At 42.8% G+C, this 21051-nt stretch overlaps 1 protein-coding gene across 1 annotated transcript in view; it reads right to left on the minus strand.

Annotated features, from left to right (window-relative positions):
* slc35f4 (solute carrier family 35 member F4) overlaps positions 1-21051 on the minus strand; it is a 234629-nt gene that overhangs the window by 67218 nt on the left and 146360 nt on the right. The window lies entirely within an intron of this gene.

A 21051-nucleotide genomic window follows, 5' to 3' on the forward strand; every position in this document is an offset into this window, starting at 1 on the left:
CAGTTCCTTGAGCCTCCTCTGCTGTACTTGTTGCTGCGCAGGTGCACAGCCATGCAACAGTCTGGAATGCACACCGCATTGCACAGTTTGCCCACAACCACTGTTTCCTCTACGATGCATGCATGTGTGGTCATATGGCAATCTCGTGTGTACTGCACAGTGCAATAAACAGACCACATACAACAAAGAAATATTAGAAGGAACATTGGCCCTGGCACTTCTGTCTACTTAACCCAAATTCTCTGCACTTGATCTATAGGGCCAATTTTCCTGGAGGCAATGATGGTGAGTGATCCACACGGGTTGCACATTGGAATAGTTCGGTGCCCAAGGTTACTTCTTACTGCCCTGATTTTTAGTATGGTTGGACAGGCATTGAGTTCTCCCGCTGGGTACAATTATGAAGGTCTTTCCAGAGCTACTTCAGAGCTTAAGGGCCTGTGGTCATTTAAAAGGGATAAAAGTGGTGCATCATGAGTGTGTGGGAGAAATCACTCAGCAAGGCTGAATATTTTGAACGCCTGCAACTTAAAGCCAAACATTGTCAACTGAGAAGCTATTACAGCCCAGGTGATCATTTTGAAAGCCAGGAGGGAGATTCTGTGGCTGTATTGCAATCCATCAGGATGTGTCAGGAGGGCTTGTCACATAAAGACACCTTTGACAATGAGGCAGAATATTGAGCTCTGGTGCTAGCACTGCAGCAAAGACTGGGAGCTGTGGTTTGAAGTCTGCTGTCAGGAGGTGACACAATTGTTTTAACAACCTCTGTATTAAACCGGAGCAGCCAGAGGCATCGCTCCTCACTAAGGTCTAGGAATACCAGACTAGATTTTTGCGGAATCTCCCCGTCTCTGCAGACCTTTAAAAATGGAGGACAGGACCCGATTCTGGGATTTCTACTCCCATTACCGGCACCCCCAATTTTCCCTGGTGCGGGAGAAGGGCTCGGGCTCACACCCTGCACTCCCAACCTGGCCAGATCCAGTGTGGAGACAGGCATCTCCTAGAACCCCCCACCCCACCCCCCTTCCCCCAATTTTCATGCAATCAAGCCAGCTTTTCAAGGAGACATGGTTCATAGCCCCTCAGAGGTATCGTGAACCATAGTTTGGATAAGGTAACCTTTTGAAAGATAACTTCAAATGATCTTACCCTTAACCCCTTCCACCCACTCCCAATGACCCTTCATACTCTCCATGGCAACCCATGCCCCTTCACCCACCCCAAATGGTCCCTCATACCCTCCATGCCTATTTACTCAGTAAACATTCTAAGAAGAACCAATGAACCCTGTAGTAACAATAGCATGTGTGGAAAAACTAAAAAAAAACAGCCATTTATAACTTGCTTTAAAAATCTGCTGTTATTACAATATTATAAAAGCATCAGTCAACCAGACCTTTAAAGTATCAATAGCAGTTGATTCCTCTTTATCTTGTGCAAATAAATAGTGAACAATTGACAAAATAAATCTAAGAGAAAAAGCTGTCAATCAAGCAATGTTTTCCCTTGTGTGCACCTGTTGCAACAGACTATTGGAAGTCTGGGCCCTCAGAGAAACCTCATTATTCATTCTTGGAAAGAGGGATATGGGCTGGCATGATTTGGCACGGATGGCACATGTGGATTGAGTGGCGGGGGGGTGGCAAGCAGATGTGAGGGGGTGAGGGCTAGAGGGCCTAATATGGAGCAACTGGGACAAAGTCGCAGAGAACCGAGATGGGCCTTTTAAACAGCACTCCTTAGCACTTGGCAGCCCCTGTGACTGCCTCCGAACTGTTTCCAGGAGCAGTGAGCCCGACTCCAGACTGCACCTGCCTTCCTGGGGCGAAAATTGCGGCATTCCAGGCACTTTTTCCTGAGACAGGCATGCTGAGCTGGGAAATTTCTAACTCCCGTTACCTGCCTCTAACATGAAAATCCAGCCCATCCTTGAGGTTTTAAACCTGCTCAGATGGATACCCCTCAATGGGTGCTATTCTTTTCTAGTATTACCTTAATATTTGTGCATCCAAAGAGCTTCCTGCTTCTTCTCATCTGTAGGTAGGTGTGTCAATTATGGATGGATTCTAAATGAGGTCCTATCACGTAGCTTTGACAGGTGTCCAACCAAAATTTGTAGCAGACATGGTCCATTTAATTAATGAAGAGAACAACTATGAAGTTCATGGTAATTGTAAAGCTACTCTACCTCACATATTTTGCTGACTTAGCCCTCACAACTCTCAAGACATTTGGTTTACATATAGCACCCTCTTTTTATTTTATGTGGACAGTCTTATACACCTACGATCTATATAAGACCAGGAAGCTGAATTGCAAAAAAATACCCAAAATGCTGGAAATACTCAGCAGGCCTGGCAGTGTCTGTGGAGAGAGAAACAGTTAACGTTTCAGGTTGATAGCCATTTATCAGAACTGGGTATTTCCAGCATTTTATGTTTGTACTCCAGATTTCCAGAATATGCAGTCTTTTCCTTTTGTATCAGTTGAATTCCAGTTTTTGGTGATGTTATAAATGTGACAAATGGAATGAATTGAAATATCTGTGCCTGCTTCAGGTGCTCAATGTGGGCCTCTCAGATTAACAAGGTAGGAAGTTAATATGTAGTCTTATTGTTACATACCTTCACCTATGTTTCTGGTGTACCATGCCTCCCATTCAGGCACTCCTAGGGCACTATTCCCTGGAATATCAGCCCTTACATCTCTTAGGTACTTACTTAGAAATTGGGATATGGTCTCTCTTTTAAACAGCTCAACTGGCTTTGCATCCGTGGGTTCTGGGCCGTGAATTCCACAGTCTCACAACTCATTAGGGAACATTTTTGCTAAATTTGCTTTTAACTGGCTTTGCTGAATTCCAAGATTAAGTCCACTTGCTTTGGATTTCCCTACTGTAGAGAAAAGACTACTCTGTCAATGCCGTCCATTATTTTCAAACCACAGTCAGGTTTATCTCTGACCTCTCCATCATGTGGAATAGAAACTATATTTAGCCAGGGTCTTGTCATAACTCAGTCCCTTCGTATCAATTATCATCCTGGTGAATGATTGCTGGCCTTTCTCCAAGGCAGAACACCTTGCTTGGTGCAACTGAAACAACAGCTTTCAACATGACAGTTGTAAAAACAAAGATCGGGGAAAAACTGGTTTGTGTTGCAAAATATCAGCCAAACAGTGGGGAGAATTAATGCAGCAAGTAGAATGTGAATAGAAGCTGAAAAAAATGAACTTAATTTCAACCTTTACACTATAGAGGAGGAACCTCACCCTCCAAGAGCACATACTGGAAATTTTGTCATGGGCTATACATGATTTCCAAATATTACTTTAAACCATTGGAGAATTGTGCACAGCAAAATCTCTGAGATGCATACTCGACAGGCAGCAAACACTTTCCAAGCATGGAATGCAAAATCAGAAAGTTACCCTTTAGATGTAATAAGAACCAATTAAATATACCTTTTAAAAAAGAAACTCCCAAGCACCAGAAAACCAAATCATTGGTGAGGATGATCAAAAAACCTCTACCTACCTATATTGCAAATTAAAAATTGAAAAGAACATCTTAAAGCTATGTACAGCAGCTTGAATGTTATTTCATCCAGTTTCTAATCCATAAGTCTTAACAGACTGTTCAACTTTGGCAAGCAACACTAATGAAGTAAGCTGTTGAAAAATATCTGTGAATTCAGCATAAAATTACTTGCAAGATTGCATTAACATAAGAAAGCTAATGAGGCTCTTGCATGCTCCAAGAAAATGTTTTCATTTTGAATACGATATCTGCCAATCCAGCACCAAAGACCAAATTCAGGCAGGTGCTTCTCCGAATGCCAGAGTACACTCTCAGAATACTCAGGAATTCCATTCTATGGTGTAAATCTTGGCATCATCACCAATCTCTTCCCATATACCCACAGCATCATTACCTATTGCTTCTCTTTACAGATGTTTACGGACCTACCTGTGTATTTCCAGCAAGTTCTGTTTTTTTTTTAATTTCAGAATTTCAGATTTGCTCATTATTGGGAACTTTCTAAGTACTCGAGGGGTCCTATAATATGCCCCAGTTTATTACCTTTCCCATCTTTATTTGCTTTGATTGTATTCCTCTTCTCTTTACTTCTCTCCTTTCTTTCCATGATTTTCCTTGCCTCTTTGCTCCCTACGCACACCCACCCAGCCCCCACCTCTGACTCACCCATGATGTCAAACAGAATATGAAAATGTGGATTTAATTTTCAGATAAGCTCTGCACTATATGGTGCAGTGATTTCTTTGTGCCTATATTTTAGAAATGTTCACTAGCAGTTATACTACATTAGGCACGTCTTTGCACTGCTGTGAGACCATCTCTTGGAGCTCACTTCCCAGTTTTGGGCATGGCTATGGAGTTCTGGGAATGCTTTTGTGAAGATATGAAATTATTGTATAAGTGCGGTGAAGAAAATTAACATGAAGCTTACAAATGATTGTACAGATATTAAAACCTCAAAATATATTCATAATTTTGTTCAATTTTAAAGCATGTAATGACAGCAGTATGGAACATCAAGCAAATGAGCTGTCAATTGTGATTCCTACAGTAACTTTCACTTAAGTTATTTATGATAACATATTTCGGCATGTGGCAATGTTCCTTAGAAATAGAAAACCTAGTGGGGTACACCAAACTACCGAATACATCATAAACAGTGAGAAAAAAGCTCAACTGACTCATGAGTAGCAATAAAACTAGGAGAGTGAGTTATTGACTCAGACTTTATTCCAGACATTGGTTATTCTCTGTGATGTATAATTTAGACTCTAGAGTTTACATTGAATGATTAAGCAATCATTTCTAAATACTGTTCTTACCTTGATATAACATTAGATATGGTTATTACTATATTTATTATGATTATTACTGTCATGTTCATATTGGGTATGCTTGCCTCATTTCAAGACTTGGTGGTTTGGCAGATTTACCAGTAAATGTGCTTTTCCCATGACTACCGATTATTCACAATTTGCAACTGGCATTAATAACTAGCTGTAATGGCTGCTGCTAAAGTTACTGTAACCAATTAAAATGTTCTGGATGAAAATGATGCAAAAACTGACTAGTTACCATTACCCAACCCAAAACCCAACTATGACATTGGTAACAAGCATCCATTGTAATTCTTAACTTTGATCCAAAATGGTGGTGCGTCCACAGTGCTTGCCCAAAGCCAGTGTCGCGATGCTCGAACAAAACATGCACTCCACAGCAGCACACTGGTACTGGAAGGCTGAAAATCAGCTGGCTTCTGCCTGGTAATGCCAGTTGGTGGGGAAAGCCTACCGCAGAAGCTGAGAGTGGGCCAGCAGTGGCTATGGCTTCATGGGACATGGAGGGAATATCCTGTTCTTTCTGGCCATTATTAAACTCTCTCCCCGTAACATTTACCAGCCTTTTTGAGCATACTCAAGTGATCCCTTTAAAGATAACTGATTAGCACATTGAATACCTGATGCAACTGAGCATTGTGCACACAGTGGAGGCTCTTTCATAGGTGAAAATGGCAACTGGGGCCCTCAGCCTGGCAAAGGACTCCAATGTGAATATTTAAATAACTTTCTGCTTGTTTTGGAAGGTGGGTGCCCATTTAAAGGCCTACATAAAAATTGAATCAGGTTGGTCTTGAACAACAAAAGGCTGTCAAAGGTACCCACCCAACTTTCCTCTGCCAGTCGCCTAATTCTCAGGCAAGAAACAGCAAAGAGGTAGTTGAAAAATCACCCCTTATATTTTCACATTGAAGTATTTTATCTGGTATTTTTATGACAGTGTTTATCCATTATTTAAACACATTAACGTAGCCATTTAAATAGAGTAAAGAGAAATTTCAGGTGGTCATGTTACTGCATTAATTACTAATATCATACAGCACAATATCTATCCATAGATTATGAAGACTAAATACTGTTTGTCCATTATTAAAATGTCCAATAAGAATTTGCCTGTGCAGCAAAAGCTGGCTTCTTCTTCCCTCATTGTGTTGAAAACTTCTCCGACTTTTCACTCACTTTGATCAGCACTTTTGCTACCAACTGATTCATCTTGCAGAGTGCATGCCCAGTTTTCAAGGTAGGAGATCCACTCCTCTTCCCTATTTAAATGTATGTAAATAGTAATTCTCCACATCCCCCAAGTGTTTTGGGGAGGACATTTGTTTTAGGGAAACTCTAGCCAAAGCAGCTTGATTCTGCTTCAAAATCATAGAATCATTACAACACAGAAGAAGGCCATTTGGCCCATCATGTCTGTGCTGGCTCTCCTAAGGATCAATTAACATACTGCCACTTCCCCACCCTTTCCCCACATTTCTGCACAATCCTCCTTTTCAGATATTTAGAAAATTTAGAAAAATTTACGGCACAGAAAGAGACCACTCTGCCCATCATGTCTGCACCAACTGAAAAACGAGCCCCACCATCTCACAACCCCCAGCCTAATCCCATTTTCCAGCTCTTGCTCCATAGGCCTGAGGGTTACAGGACTTTGGGTGCATATTGAATTAATTAATTCTACAAAGTTATCTTTAACCACAATCAGAACATTTTAAAAAGTATTTCATCCATGTTGTCAATGTGACATGGTGGGTACTCATGTTTTTGCCACTGTCTGATGAAGAATCGCTAGAAACTGGCAGAACTCTTTTGGAAATCTCTGAGCAATCTTGGTCTTCTGCTGCAATATTAGACATAAAGAAGCTACACCAACCATCTGTTGGTCTGAAATCTTTGCTGGACTCAAGGTTCGATTTGGCCCACTTAAGTGCATATATACACAATGCATTTCTGATGAAGATGTAACTATGCTGGCAATTTGTGAGGACCTATTCCAATACATGCTTCTCAAGATCACACCAGTGACTGGTCCCTGTTCTCATTGTGCATTTAGTCTTGAGCATCTTCTTCAGAGACGATTCCTTCTTCTTCTATTCTCACATCAGTTTTTCACTGCTGAACTCCCTTGCTGCAGCACAGTTATTTGACAAGTTAGCAAATGTTACACATTTTAGTTTGAAACCATCTTTGTACTTCATCCTTTTTGCCAGAGGATCCATTTCTGTTTGTTGTTCGCCATGCAGATTCTGCTGTGTGTGGGGGAATCTTAAACTCCCACACATCTTCTTAGCAACACGGCCCGTATTGCCGGTTTAATCCCATGTGTTGACTTAAAAGGTGAATAAATCATTTGCATTTGAAGTGAAAAATTGAGGCCAACTTCTAATGCTAATGTAGCATTTCTTAGTAGAAAAAAGGCTACTTTGCCTCGTTCACAAGTTAATTTTTCCCTTCATTTGAACCTTTTGGTGGAAATGACAGCAGTCAAAGAGGGCAAGACATTCATTTCAGGTTGTTAAGCTGACTTATTTACATGATTTAAGTATACATTCCATCTAATGGCAATAGCTTCTCACTGATAGATTGAATATTACAGCAAAAGCTGAAAACTCATCATTCGTGCATTAGCACAAAATTGATCAAATGAACATGAGAAGCATTTACCATTCTCCCAGAGGAAAATCTAGCCTGCTGAATGTCAAACATGTGAAAGTGACTAACCAAAAATTCATATAACTTTCGGTTGCATATAGAACCATAACGCTTGACAAGACATGTTTACCGAGGCAAAAGGTGGGATTTTCCAGCTCCATCCGCTGCCGGGATCATTTGGTCCCTCCAAAAGTCAATGGGCTTTTGGCTGGGCCGCCAGGTCTCCCAAGGTGGGTTATGCCACGACGGGGGCTGGAAAATCCCAGCCTAAGCAAATTGCAATTCTAGGAGAGATTAGTGTATTTTCTCAACTGTTACATGATAGTAAAATTGTTCCAATAGTATGGAAATATCATAAAATATAACAGTCAAATTATACCATACATGTTATTCCTTCCTTACCTCAGTCAGGTGAAAGTTTATCCCCAATGATATCTCAAACAAGCAAGTATCCTACAAAGTTAAAATAGAAAAGGCTCACCAGAGTTCCATTAAAAAAATAGTGTGAGGCACTCAAATAAATCTTGCTGACTTTGGAGCTGTCATTTAAAAGTGATTTTTATTTCAGGCAAAAAGTTAAAAGATGTAACACAAAAAAGCCCAAAAGACTGTTCAGTGGGCCGTGTACACATGAGCCGTGGGGTATCAGTCTACCCTTACTGCATTTCATTAGACTTCGCTAGAGAAAGCAATTTACAGTTTTAAAAAGTATCATTGGAGTCAGAGCTATTACGGCACAGAGGGAAGCCTTTCGGCCCATCGAGTCCATGCTGGCTGTTAGGGGGAAATAAAGGGATACGGTAAGAACTTATTAGGGAATCAATACTTAAAATATCCAAGCAGGCAAAACCTGTCTACGTAAGCTGTTAACAGTTAAATGCCAGGCTGGACAGAGAGAAATCTAAACCTTGCACATTCTCAGGGCTTGTGAGTATCTGCAAGGCCATATTGGATGAAGAAGAATGTAAATATGATAGATTGGGTGTTTTGGGAGTCAGACTGGAGCCTTAGGTTGAAAAACAACTAAGATTGAGCCTGTTTACAGCAGTTAGGGAAAGAACAGATGGTCCTAGTTTAGGTAGGAGGCAGGGTCTCCGCCTGGGTGAGAAACAAATAGGACATACAATACATGTACTTGTCACTAGACTTGTCAGTTTAATGTAAACCTATATGTTGACAAGATCGAAATCTGGGAACTGTTCTTGTAAGTGGCCAATAATGTATAAATATGATGAACACTTGTAGTTTAGCAGAGTACATCTCAAGCTGCATTGAGATAGTGCTCTCCTTGCAATTGCTCGAATAAACGATCGTGACCTGTACCTGAGACTCCTGTGGTCCATTTGTCAAAATGACCACAACACTGGCTCTCTGTAAAACCTATTAATGAAAGCCAATTAATGAAGCTTAAACTACTCCCCTTCTAAAACCTATGGGGCAGAATCTTCTGTTCGGCGAGTGGGGGCGGGGGGCGGAGGGGGGCCGCTTGCCAACATGTAAAATGACGCGGGGTGGCATCAGGCATGTGAACTGAATCGGCTGTGCGCCCGCTGAACTGTCAAAGGCCCATTAAGGCCATTAAAAAAATAATTAACATGATTGATGGACGTGTACATCCAACCTTAAGGTTGGCGGGCAGGCCGGGAGCCCAGGCGGGCTTATGACAAAACATGAAACCTCATCCACAGGCGGGATGAGGTTTCATGAGGTTATTAATATTTTTATAAAATGTTTAAATAAAAGAAATTGACATGTCCCAGCTCATGTGACAGTGGCACATGAGTGGGCATGTCAGTAATTTTTTTCCCCTTCTTTATTGAAATTTTCAAATTTGAGCCGATTTCCCTGAGGCAGCACTAAGCCTCAGGGAGATCTGTGCGCTCTTCCGTGCACATGCATGAAAGAGCCCACTCTCGGCTCAAGGAATCCCCCCCCCACCCACACAGGGAGCACATAGCACTTCCTGGCGGACATCACGCTGGAATTGGCCCGCCCACGTAAAATGGTGGCGTGCCCCCAACTGGGGGCGCCGATCGGGAACCCACCCGCTCGCGCCCGCTCCCGCACAACCCCCCTGATGGGGGGAAGATCCTGCCCATGCTGTATATAGGGTAACAGAAAATACTGCCTTAAAAAGGCCACAAGTGCGATATGGTCAACATTCCATGACCATTACATGAATTGTTCTGATACAGCTCTATGGCACCAGCAGCCTGCTGTAGCTCATCCAAGTGGTTATTTTTCACATGTATTCTTGATGATGGATGTTAACAATTTTATTATTGTTCTCATCTGCTATAAGGTCAAAAGACCATAAGAAATAGGAACAGAAGTAGGCCATTCAGCCCATCGAGCCTGCTTTGCCATTCACTAAGATAATGGGTGATCTGATTTTAGCCTTAACTTCATATTCCTGCCTATCCCCCATAACCCTTGACTCCTTTGTGAATCAAAAATCTGTCCAACTCAGCCTTGAATATATGTAATCACTTTGCCTCCACTGGGTGAATACTAACAACCCTCTGAAAGAAAATGGAAGACCACTTATTTTTAAGCATTTTTTTATTATTCGTTCATGGGAGTCACTGCCTAGGCCAGCATTTATTGCCCAAACCTAATTGTCCTTGTTCAGAGGGCATTCACATGTAGGGCAGACCAGATAAGTATGGCAAATTTCTTTCCCTAAAGGGGGTTAGTGAACCAGATGGGTTTTTACAACAATTGGCAAAGATTTCATGATCATCATCAGACTTTTATTGAATTTAATTAAATTCCCACCATCTGCTATGGTGGGGTTCAAACCCAGGTCCCCAGAGCATTACCCCGGGTTTCAGGAATACTAGTCCAGTGACAATACTACTATGCCACTGCCTCCCCCTAGTCCCAGATTCTCCCATGAGAGGAAACATCTCTCAGCATCTACCCTGTCAACCTCCCTCGGAATCTTCTATGTTTCAATAGGATCTCTTCTCCTTCTTTTAAACTCCAATGAGTATAGGCCCAACCTGCTCAACCTTTCCTCAAAAGACAACCCTTTCATATCAGGAATCAGCCTAGCAAATCTTCTTTGAACTGCTTCAAATGCAAGTAAATCCTTCTTTAAGTAAGGAGACCAAAATTGCACTCAGTACTCCAGGTGCAAGACTTCCCTGCTTTTATATTATATTCCCTTTGCAATAGCGGCCAGCCTTCCTAATTTGCCTTCCTAATTATTTGCTGTTACCTAGATGCTAACTTCTTGTGATTCATGTACAAGGACACCTAAATCCCTCTATACTGCAGCATTCTGCAGTCTCTCTCCACTTAAATAATATTTTACTTCTCTATTCTTCCTGCCGGAGTGGACAACCTCACATTTTCCCACATTAAGCTCTGCCAAACGTTGCCAACCACTTAAGCTATCCATATCCCTTTGCAGACTCTTTGTATCCTCCTGCTTTCTAACCTATCTTTATATCATCAGCAAATTTGTCTACCTCTAAGTCATTAATATCAATCAGAAATAGCTGAGGCCCCAACCGATCCCTGCGATACTCCACTCGTTACAGTTTGCCAACTTGAAAATTTATCCTGATTCTCTATTTCCTGTTAGTAAGCCAATCCTCTATCCATGCTAATATATCACTTCTTGGGCAGAATTTTGCCCTTGATGGGCGGGCGGGCCCCACCAGTTTGGCGGTGGGCAGGCAGCTGATCACCGCAGCCAAAACGGGCCCCGTTGCCATTTTAACTGGGCGGGCCAATTAAGGCCCACCCAGTGGGCTGCCCAACGGGAAGCACTATACACTTCCTGTGCCGGGGGGGTGGGGTGGGATTCCCCATCTGTCAGAGTGCACTCTTTCGCACATGTGCGCAAAAGAGCGCACAGCTCCCTGAGACTAAGTGCTGCCTCAGGAAGAGCACTGACAGTGTTTGAAACTTTAAAAATAGAAAAATAAAAAAATTATTAACATGTTCCCCTCATGTGACAATGTCACACGAGATGGGACATGTTAATAAATATCACAAAAACCTTATTAAACTTTTTTAAAACAGACATGAAACCTCATCCCGTCAGTGGATGAGGTTTCATGTTTTTTCAGAAGCCCGCTGGGGCTCCGGCCTGCCCGCCAACCTTAAGGTTGGACGGGCAGGGCCTTTAATTGGTTTAATTACCCTTTCAATGGCCAATTGGCCATTGACAGGTTGGCGGGCGGACAGCTGATCGCGCTATCCGCCCGCCTTCCTGAATATTTAAATGGGGCGGGATGACATCGGGGGTTCCTCCCGACATCATCCATCGGCATTTTCGTGTCGGCGAGGAGACCCCGCCCCCAGCTCACCGACGGAAAAATTCTGCCCCTTACCTTCAGCATTACCAATTTACATGGCACTTTATCAAAAGTCTTTTGGGGATCCAAATATGCTACAGCTACTGGTTTCCCTTTATGCACCCTGCTTGTTATATGCTCAAAAAACTCTTAACAAATTTGTCAAACACGATTTCCCTTTCACATAACCATGTTGACTCTCCACTATCTCTGCAGCCACTTCTTTTGAGACCTTAGGATGCAGGCCATCAGGTCCAGGGGACTTGTCAGGCTTTAGTCCCATATAGTTTTCCTAGTATTTTTTCTTTTGTGACCATGATTGTTTTAAGTTCTTCTCTCCCTTTTGCTCCCTGCTTTTATACTATTCTTGGGATGTGTTTTGTGTCTTCTGTTGTGAAGACAGATACAAAATACCTGTTCAAAGCCTCCGCCATTTCCTTGTTTCCCATTATTGATTCCCCAGTCTCACCCTCTAAGGGACCAACACTCACTTTAGCTACTCTTTTCCTTTTTATATACTTGCAGAAGATGTTAATGTCTGTTTTCATATTTCTTGCTAGTTTTCTTTCATGCTCCAACTTCTCCCTCTTTTTTATAGTCTTCTTTGCTGGTTTTTAAATTTTTACCCAACCTTCTGGTCTATCGCTAATCTTTGCAGCACTATACATCTTTCCATTCAATTCGAATCCATCCTAACTAACTTCCTTAGTTAGCCAAGGATAGTGCATCCTCCTTGTAGAGTCTTTCTTTCTCAATGGAATATAATTTTGTTGAGAGTTTGGAAATATCTCCATCCATCCATACACAATTTTCCAGCAGGTATCACTGGATAGCGACCCGGAGTGGGAGCATAACTGATTTATTTTCTCAGGGATACTGAGCTCAACTAGGGCACATTAAGTGCCACTCCTGCTAATTAAACACAGGTTGCAGATCAAACCTGGGCTAATCTGCTTTGTATTGCTCCGTCCAAGGAGAGAGCATATTATTTCATATTTCTTTTCACCTTCAATTTACAGGGCTATTGGGATAGAGTAGGGAAGTGAGACTAATTGGATAGCTCTTTAAAAACCAATGGGCAGAATGGGCTCCTTCTGTGTTATATGATTCTATGATTTTGAGTGTGTCCAGGTCACATGTATATGTCTCCAGTGATGAGGGTTTCGCAGCAGAAGCCCTAGAGGAGTATAGAATGTGTAGGGGGGAACTTATAAAGGAAATTAGGAGAGCAAAAAGGCAGCATGAAGAAAACATTGGTAGGTAAAATAAAGGAAAATCCAAAGGGAAGAATTCTCCCCCTGTTGAGGGGGAAGTGCAGGAGCGGGTGCGCCTCTGATCGGTGCCCCCAACCGGGGGCACGTCGCCATTTTACGTGGGTGGGCCAATTAAGGCTCGCCCAGCGTGACGTCCGCCAGGAAGTGCTATGCGCTCCCTGTGTAGGCGGGGTGGGGATTCCCTTAGCCGAGAGTGCGCTCTTTTGCGCATGCGCACGAAAGAGCACACTCATCTCCCTGAGGTAAAGTGCTGCTTCAGGGAGATCGTCTCTGATGTAAAACTTGAAATAAAGAGGTTTGAAAAATTTCCCTGCCATGTCCCCTCACTGTCACATGAGTTGAGACATGTCCATAACTTTTATTGAAACCTTTCGTAAAAATTTAAAGACTCTCACGAAACCTCGTCCCGTCCGTGGATGAGGTTTCATGCTTTTTCCAAGGTCCACCTGGGCTCCCGGTCTGCCTGCCAACCTTAAGGTTGGACGGGCAGGTCCATCAATCATCTTAATTGGTTTTTTAATGGCCTTAATAGGCTGCTGACAGTTAGGCAGGCGCGTAGCCTAATCGGCTATGCGCCCACCAAACTGACAATCTAATTGACGCGGGGTGACGTCGGGACGCATGCCCAACGTATCCCCGCGCCATCTTACGTGTCAGCGAGTGGGCCCCGCCCCCGATCGCCAACCAGAAAAGCCTGCCCTAGGTATATTATGGGCGGATTTTTCCCCCAGTGCACAAAGTGTAGTGGTGGGTGTGAAAATTGGTGTTTTACCCGCTGGCCACAATGGTGGGTTTTTGCACTGTATCATCAACGTCCTGCTTCATTAAATATGCACATGTGGGAAACAGGCTGGATCACTGGCGGGCAACCTCTGATTTATTTGCCCTGCCATGAGCTCACCACTTCCTCACTCCGGGCGCCATATTTAAAGTGCAGCCGTGCACAGCGTTCTCAATGTCTGCATGCCAGGACTGCTCCACTGATGACATGCCCCAAAAGTCAAGAAGACAGCAGCCCCCAAATTCAGTGACACCTTACTGGAACATCTTCTGGATACAGTTGAGGCCCACCATAATGTCCTCTACCCGCACTCTGACTGCAGGAGGTCCACTAAGCTCACCAATCTGGCTTGGTCAGTGCCAACCCTGAACAGAAGAAGTCAGGCACCCAGTGCAAAAAGAGGATGAATGATTTCATCCGTGCCGCCAGGGTAAGTCAACCATCTCATCACTCTCAACTCACACACTTACGAGCCAATCACACAGTCACTAGCATCTCACTCACTGCCAGCTCAAGGGATATTGCCACTAGCTCTCACACTCATCCTCACCCGGTCCAAGGCTCCCCTCACCACCCACACATGCCAGGCATCCTTATCATCTGCATGGCATGCGCCTTGCTCAGGTCCTCTCCATCTGTCTTTATGCCTCGCCCAATTTATTGCAAATGTCACTATCATGGGCCTCTCTCTACACAGTGTACTTCCATATCACCACAGTGTATTCCCCTTTCTCAGATCATTCTTGACATCTGTGATGCCTCGACCTTAATGTTAAGTGTGCTTGTGGAATGAACCCCATTCACATGCTTTGCAGGGTCATGATATGTTTATTGCCATGTAAGATTGAGGCAGAGGTGTTCTCCTACCTTGACTGCATTCTTGGAAGGTGAAGGTATAGTGTACAAGGGTCATATATCGTGCAACTCCATGTGCTCTCTGTCATCTGGTTTTCATGCTACGAGTTCCCCTCCAAGTCACTCACCATCTTGACTTGGAAATATATCACCATTCCTTCACTGTTGCTGGGTCAAAATCCTGGAACTCGCTTCCTAACAGCACTGTGGATGTACCTACACCACATGAACTGCAGCGGTTCAAGAAGGCAGCTCACCGCCACCTTCTCAAGGGCAACTAGGGATGGGCAATAAATGCTGGTCTAGCCAGCAAAGCCCACATCCCATGAATGAATAAAAAAAAGTCCACATTTGGAGCTCATATGTGCTCCTGTCTGCCAAACATGTTTCCAACTTTGAGTGTACATCTACTGAACTCACCAATAAGTGGGTAAATATTTTGCCACCTCAAGATGCTGAAGCCCTGCCCCTCTCAGCCATATTATTGCCCTGGCGCTCGACCCTACAACCTTGACCATTTCTCAACCTGCAATTGTCTGGATTGTGGCCACAAGGCTCTCATCGTAATGTTGGGATTCAGCAGTGTGAGTCCCATCACCTAAACACTCGCCGAGACGAGTGATGCTAATTGCAAATGGTGATTTATAGTGGTCAATAGAGCCTTTGAGCATGCTCTGAAAGCATTTTGGAGGGTGTAATGAGTGAAAGTGAATGAAGGTGCTAAGCTTGTTTTAGTCATCTAACGCACATAGTGCACTTATAATGGAATTCTCAACTGTACATCAGCAATTACGATATAAGTGTTTTAAGTGTCTAAAATAAAGCCACCCCTTGCTGTTGGAAAAGCTGTTAATCCAATTCACTTTCTACTGAAAGAAGCCTATCATTGTGTTTCCAGCCATGATGAATCATTGGTTTTAAGCTCTTTTGAATGCTCACTATATTTTATAATCCAAATAAAAGCACAATAAGAGCTTGGCCTGGAGTTTCCTCTGTGATGCAATCAAAATGATAGACCTGAGATTGCCATCATCACAGGCAGACACAACTGGACCTTTCAAAGCGAGGCACGAACCCGCTCCTACTGATCGGGCCTCACGCCTATCTTTTCAGGCACATGGGTCATTCGCTGTGCCCAGTTCCCACTGGCCCATTTGAGCAAACAAACTTTTATCCCAAGGTGTTAAATATATTGATGGAAAACTTGCAGATCAGTCACCCATTATGATCTGACCCGATTTTCCTTTCTAATCGGGTTGGATGTGTAAAAAGCAGCCACTACACCACCACTAGTTTCCCAGCCCTACTGCAGTTAAAACTCTACTGCCATATAAATATAGGGATGCACACAGATTAGATGTTCAGGGGTATGAGAGCCAGAAGAGAATATTGGAGGAAATGAGAGCATCTGGAGACCATTGGAAGAAAATGACACAGCTTACAGAATTGCTGGAATATTAATGGGAACGCCAGGAATGGTAAGAGAGGACCCGAAGGGCCAGTAACGGAGAAAAACAAGAAAGTAACAGAGACCAGAAAGAGAGCAAAGCAGATTCAAAGAGGGATAGTAACAGAAAAAGATAGAAGCATAAGGCAGCAAAGGAGAGAGTAACATGGAGGGGAAGCTGATTTTTTTTGTTTCTGCTGAGGGAAACACCACTTTATAACTATGCACATTATATCAACTAATATGAAATGGAGTACATACTGGAAGGTGATAATTAAATCCAAAATACTGCTTTAAGATTTGAAAGCAATGGGGAAGAAGGGCTGCATTTGGTGGAGGGAATTAAAAGACCATTTATACCAATGGCAAATTTTGTTTTTCACACATACCACTAAAGTCCTATTTCCTTGCTGTTAGCCGAGTGAAATATATTTCTATGACTGCATGCTTCCAAATTGCATTAGATAGAGGTGTCCTGTAGCTAACACGATTTAGTAACTCTGCAGAGGGAATAACACTGTGAGAAACTTCTTTTTACCCAAGCCATGGAAAGACATGAGAGCAATAATTCTAACTGCCACATCATTGTCAAGGCCACGATGGGTGGTGGTGAATTGAGAGAATCTCATCTAGTGAATTTATTTGTCTCTTAACGGAGAAGAAAACTGCTCAGAAACCATTTGACTACCTGCTTGTGACTAAAGGGAAAATGTAATAATTCCAGATGGAGGGCTACATACACAAACTTCTTTCTTGAAAGAAGACAGAGTTTGAAATTATAAGTCCAAATTCAAACCAATAATAATTTCCTTTCTAACTCAAGAAGTGGGTATGTACTGCACAATAAAATGTTGTTGGTAGGAAAAAAGCAATTATCTGACGAAAAGCTGAGATAGGTTATGTTAGTATTTACAGCTGCTTTTTTTGTGAGATTTGTGGTTCGAGTCTGATGACAGATTATCTGATAGTGTCTTTGGGCAGCTATGCCCACACACCGCATAGTAAACTGTGCTCAGCTGAGAAGCAAGTTACCAATATCTTGTTTGGCACCATGATGATTTATAAATGCATTATATATAAGTTGCTGTTACCGCCATGACTGCTCTACAACATTCTCAATTTGTACATTCACAGACTTGAACGCTTCAGTTCTATTGTGTGTGAAATCCACAGCCAAAATGCTATGCGATTTTGCCCACCTCCGCATCCTTCTATTCTCAAATGGTAGTCACATTTCATAAAATGCAATCAGAATCCTTTCTTTGAAGGGCTAACACTTCCTTATTCCACAAACTGCATAATTTCTAAACCAACTGCATCTTACATCTTCAACGTTTTTTTATTAATTCATGGAATGTAGGTGTCACTGGCAAGGCCTTTATTTATTGCCCATCCCTAATTGCCCTTGAGAAAAGACTGGGGAGTCAGCTTCTTGAAGCTCTGCAGTGCATGTGGTGTAGGTACACTCATTATGCTGTTAGGTACAGAGTTCTAGGATTTTGACCAGGTAACAATTAAGGGGAGGTGACATATTTTCAAGTCAGGACTTGGAAGGGAGCTTACAAGTGGAGCTGTTCCCATATGTCTGCTGCCCTTGTTCTTCTAGGTGGTCAAGGTCACAGATTTAGAAAGTGCTGCTGAAGGAGGTTTGATGAGTTGCTGCAGTGCATCTTGTATATGGTACACACTACTATTATGGTGTGCCAGTGTTGGAGGGAGCGAATGTTTAAGATGGTGAATGGGGTGCCAATCAAGCTGGCTGCTTTTTCCTGGATGCTGTTGAGTTTCTTGAGTGCTGTTGGAGTTGCACTCATCCAGGCAAGTTGGGAGCATTCCATCATCAGTCCTGGCTTGTGCCTTGTAGATGGTGGACAGGCTTTGGGGAGTCAGGAGGTGAATTACTTGCCACAGAATTTCACCTCAGACCTCCTTTTGTAGCCACCGTATTTATGTGGCTGGTCCAGTTAAGTTTCTGGTAACCCCAGGATGTTGAAGGTGAGGAATTCAATGATGGTAATGCTGTTGAATGGTGTGGGTGGCACTTAAATTCTCTATTGTTGGAGATGGTCAATGCCTGGCATTTGTGTGACATGAATGTTTCTTGTCGCTTATCAGCCCAAACCTGAATTTTGTCCAGGTCTTGCTGCATGCAGACATGGGTTATGCTTCATTATCTGAGGAGTTGTGACTTTTTTAATCAGATGTGAGCATCACTGACAAGGCCAGCATTTGTTGCCCATCCTGAATTGACCTTTGAGGGCAGTTAAGAGTCACCCACAGTGCTGTTGGTCTGAAGTCACATGGAGGTCAGATCAGGTAAAGATGGCAGATTTCCTTCCCTAAAAGGGCATTAGTGAACCAGATGGATTTTTATGGGCAGAATGTTTTGCTCAGTGTGCGGACGCATGCCAGACCCGCTCAAGCATAAAATAGCGTGTGGTGACGTTGGGCAAGCGTCCCAACATCATTGCACAATTGCGCGATATTTCGGTCAGCAGATGCGCAGGAGAGTCAGAAGCACACCCATCGACAACTGAACGGCCTATTAAGGCCATTAAAGTAGCAATTAACTGAGATTTTTTGTTGCCCTTCCAATGTTACGGTTCGCAGGCAAATCGCTCAGGCGGCCTTTGCATTTTTCAGGAAATCTCATCCGTGCGCGAGATGAGGTTTCCAATATTAATTTTTTTTAAATAAAAATATTTGGACAGAAGTTTCATTATCCATATGTTCCGGTGGTTGATTCTGATACGTGGGCATTTTTTCCTGATTTTTAAAATCTTTATTTTTTGCATTTAGATTCTTCAGCTCCCTGAAGCAGCTCTCTGCCTTCAGGGAGTTTTCATTCCGCATTCCCTTGTGCCCACACTGACTTCAGCACTCGCCCTCCTCCCGCCCCCACCCTGGCATCTCTGAGTCTTTCAGCGCACCAATTAACGGCTAGTCAGTGTGAAATCGCGGTCAGGGGTCTGTTCCCCGGCCACTCCTGGGCCCGCTAAATTAAAAATCCTGCCCTATGACAATTGTTGATAGCTTTATGGTTACTGAGATTAGCTTTCAATTCCAGATTTTTTTTTTAATCAACTGAATTTAAATTCCACCAGCTGTCATGATGGGATTTAAACCCATGCCCTCTGAGGATTATCCCCTGGATCGCTAGCCCAGTCACATTACCACTACACCATAATTTGCCCACAAATTGGTACTGGGGTACTAAACACTGTGCAATCATCAGCGAACATCCCCATTTTAGATCTTATGTTGGAGGGAAGGTAATTGCTGAAGCAGATGAAGATGCTGCCACATTCAGCTGTGAATGGCAGTGGATGATTAAACAAGTAACTGGAGAAGGAGGTTCCACAAATATCACCGCCCTCAATGATGACAGCACATCAGTGCAAAAGACAAGGGTGAAACGTTTACAACTATCATCAGCACCTTCAGCCAGAGGCGCCAAAAGGACGATGCCCCCGCCATCACAGATGCCAGACTTCATTCCATCAGAACTCAAGAACTGGCTGAAGACACTGGATACAGCAGAGGCTATGGCATTCTCTCCTGTATTGAACCCGGATTGGTTCCTGGCTTGATGGTAACAGTAGAGAAAGGGATATACCAGGCAATGAGGTTGTAGATTATGGTGGAATAAAATTCTTCTGCTGCTGAAGGTCCCTATCATCAGTTTGACCTGACACCATGTGACTTCATTAGGTCCAGAGAAAATGTTGAAGACTCCCAAGGCCGCTGTATACCACTGTACTGCCACCTCTTGGTGGGACAACAGATGCCCAGCAGTAGTGACAGAGGAGTCTGGAACATTGCATCAAACGTGTGATTCTGTGAAAATGATTATTTCAGGTTGTTTCTTGACTAGCTTGTGGGACAGTTCTCACAATTTTGGCACATGCCTCCAGATGTTAGTGAGGAGGATGTTACAGGGTTGACTGGGCAAGGTGCATCTTTGTCCAGTCAGATGCCTAGGTTAGTGCCAAGTGGTCCATCCAGTTTTATTCTTATTAGACATTTTCATCGGAGTCTGTTACCATTGAGTGACTTGCTAGTCCATTTCAGAGGCCAGTTAAGAGTCAAGCACATTGCTATGGGTCTGGTGTCATGTACAGGTGGGATTGTGTAAGGATGGCAGATTTCCTTCCCTAATGGGCACTAAGTGAACCAGATAGGTTTTTAACAACAATCTGGTAGTTTTCATGGTTACCTTTATTGATACACAAATTTTATTACAGATTTATTCAATTAACTGAATTTAAATTCCCCCAGCTACCATGGTGGAATTTGAACTGATGGCCCCAGATCATTTGTCTACATATTTGGATTACTAGTCCAGTAACATAACCACTATATTACAATATGCTTAGGTCTTTAACAAAACATCGCAACAGCACACACATCACCATTACAAATATATCTGCATGTAATTTTCAGAATTTTGATTCATATGTTGAACATTCATGTGAAAAAGTGACCATGATATTCTTTCCAGAACACTGGATTAGAACACAGAGTAATTTACATCAATATTTCAATACTTTCAATGTGAATTTTGATAAGGAAAGCTTAAAGATCATTCTTGGTATTAAAAAAATCTTAAAATATTGGCATTTTCTATCCACTATTTTAATGTCAATTTGTTTATCTTAAATAAGGTAACAATGCCATGAAAGTAGCGATAGAACAATATCACATGACTGCCTTAACTATCTGCCTGCTGTTACCAACCATATTTTGAGGTAAAGTCATATCATGCAATTTTTTTTACAAATATGTCTTGGATGGTATATCTGAAAAAAGCATCTTTCGCAGGGTCTGTTCCCAGCAGAGCTGTATGTA

This window comes from Cetorhinus maximus, chromosome 18 (assembly GCF_964194155.1).
Source record: "Cetorhinus maximus chromosome 18, sCetMax3.hap1.1, whole genome shotgun sequence".
Classification (NCBI taxonomy): Eukaryota; Metazoa; Chordata; class Chondrichthyes; order Lamniformes; family Cetorhinidae; genus Cetorhinus; species Cetorhinus maximus.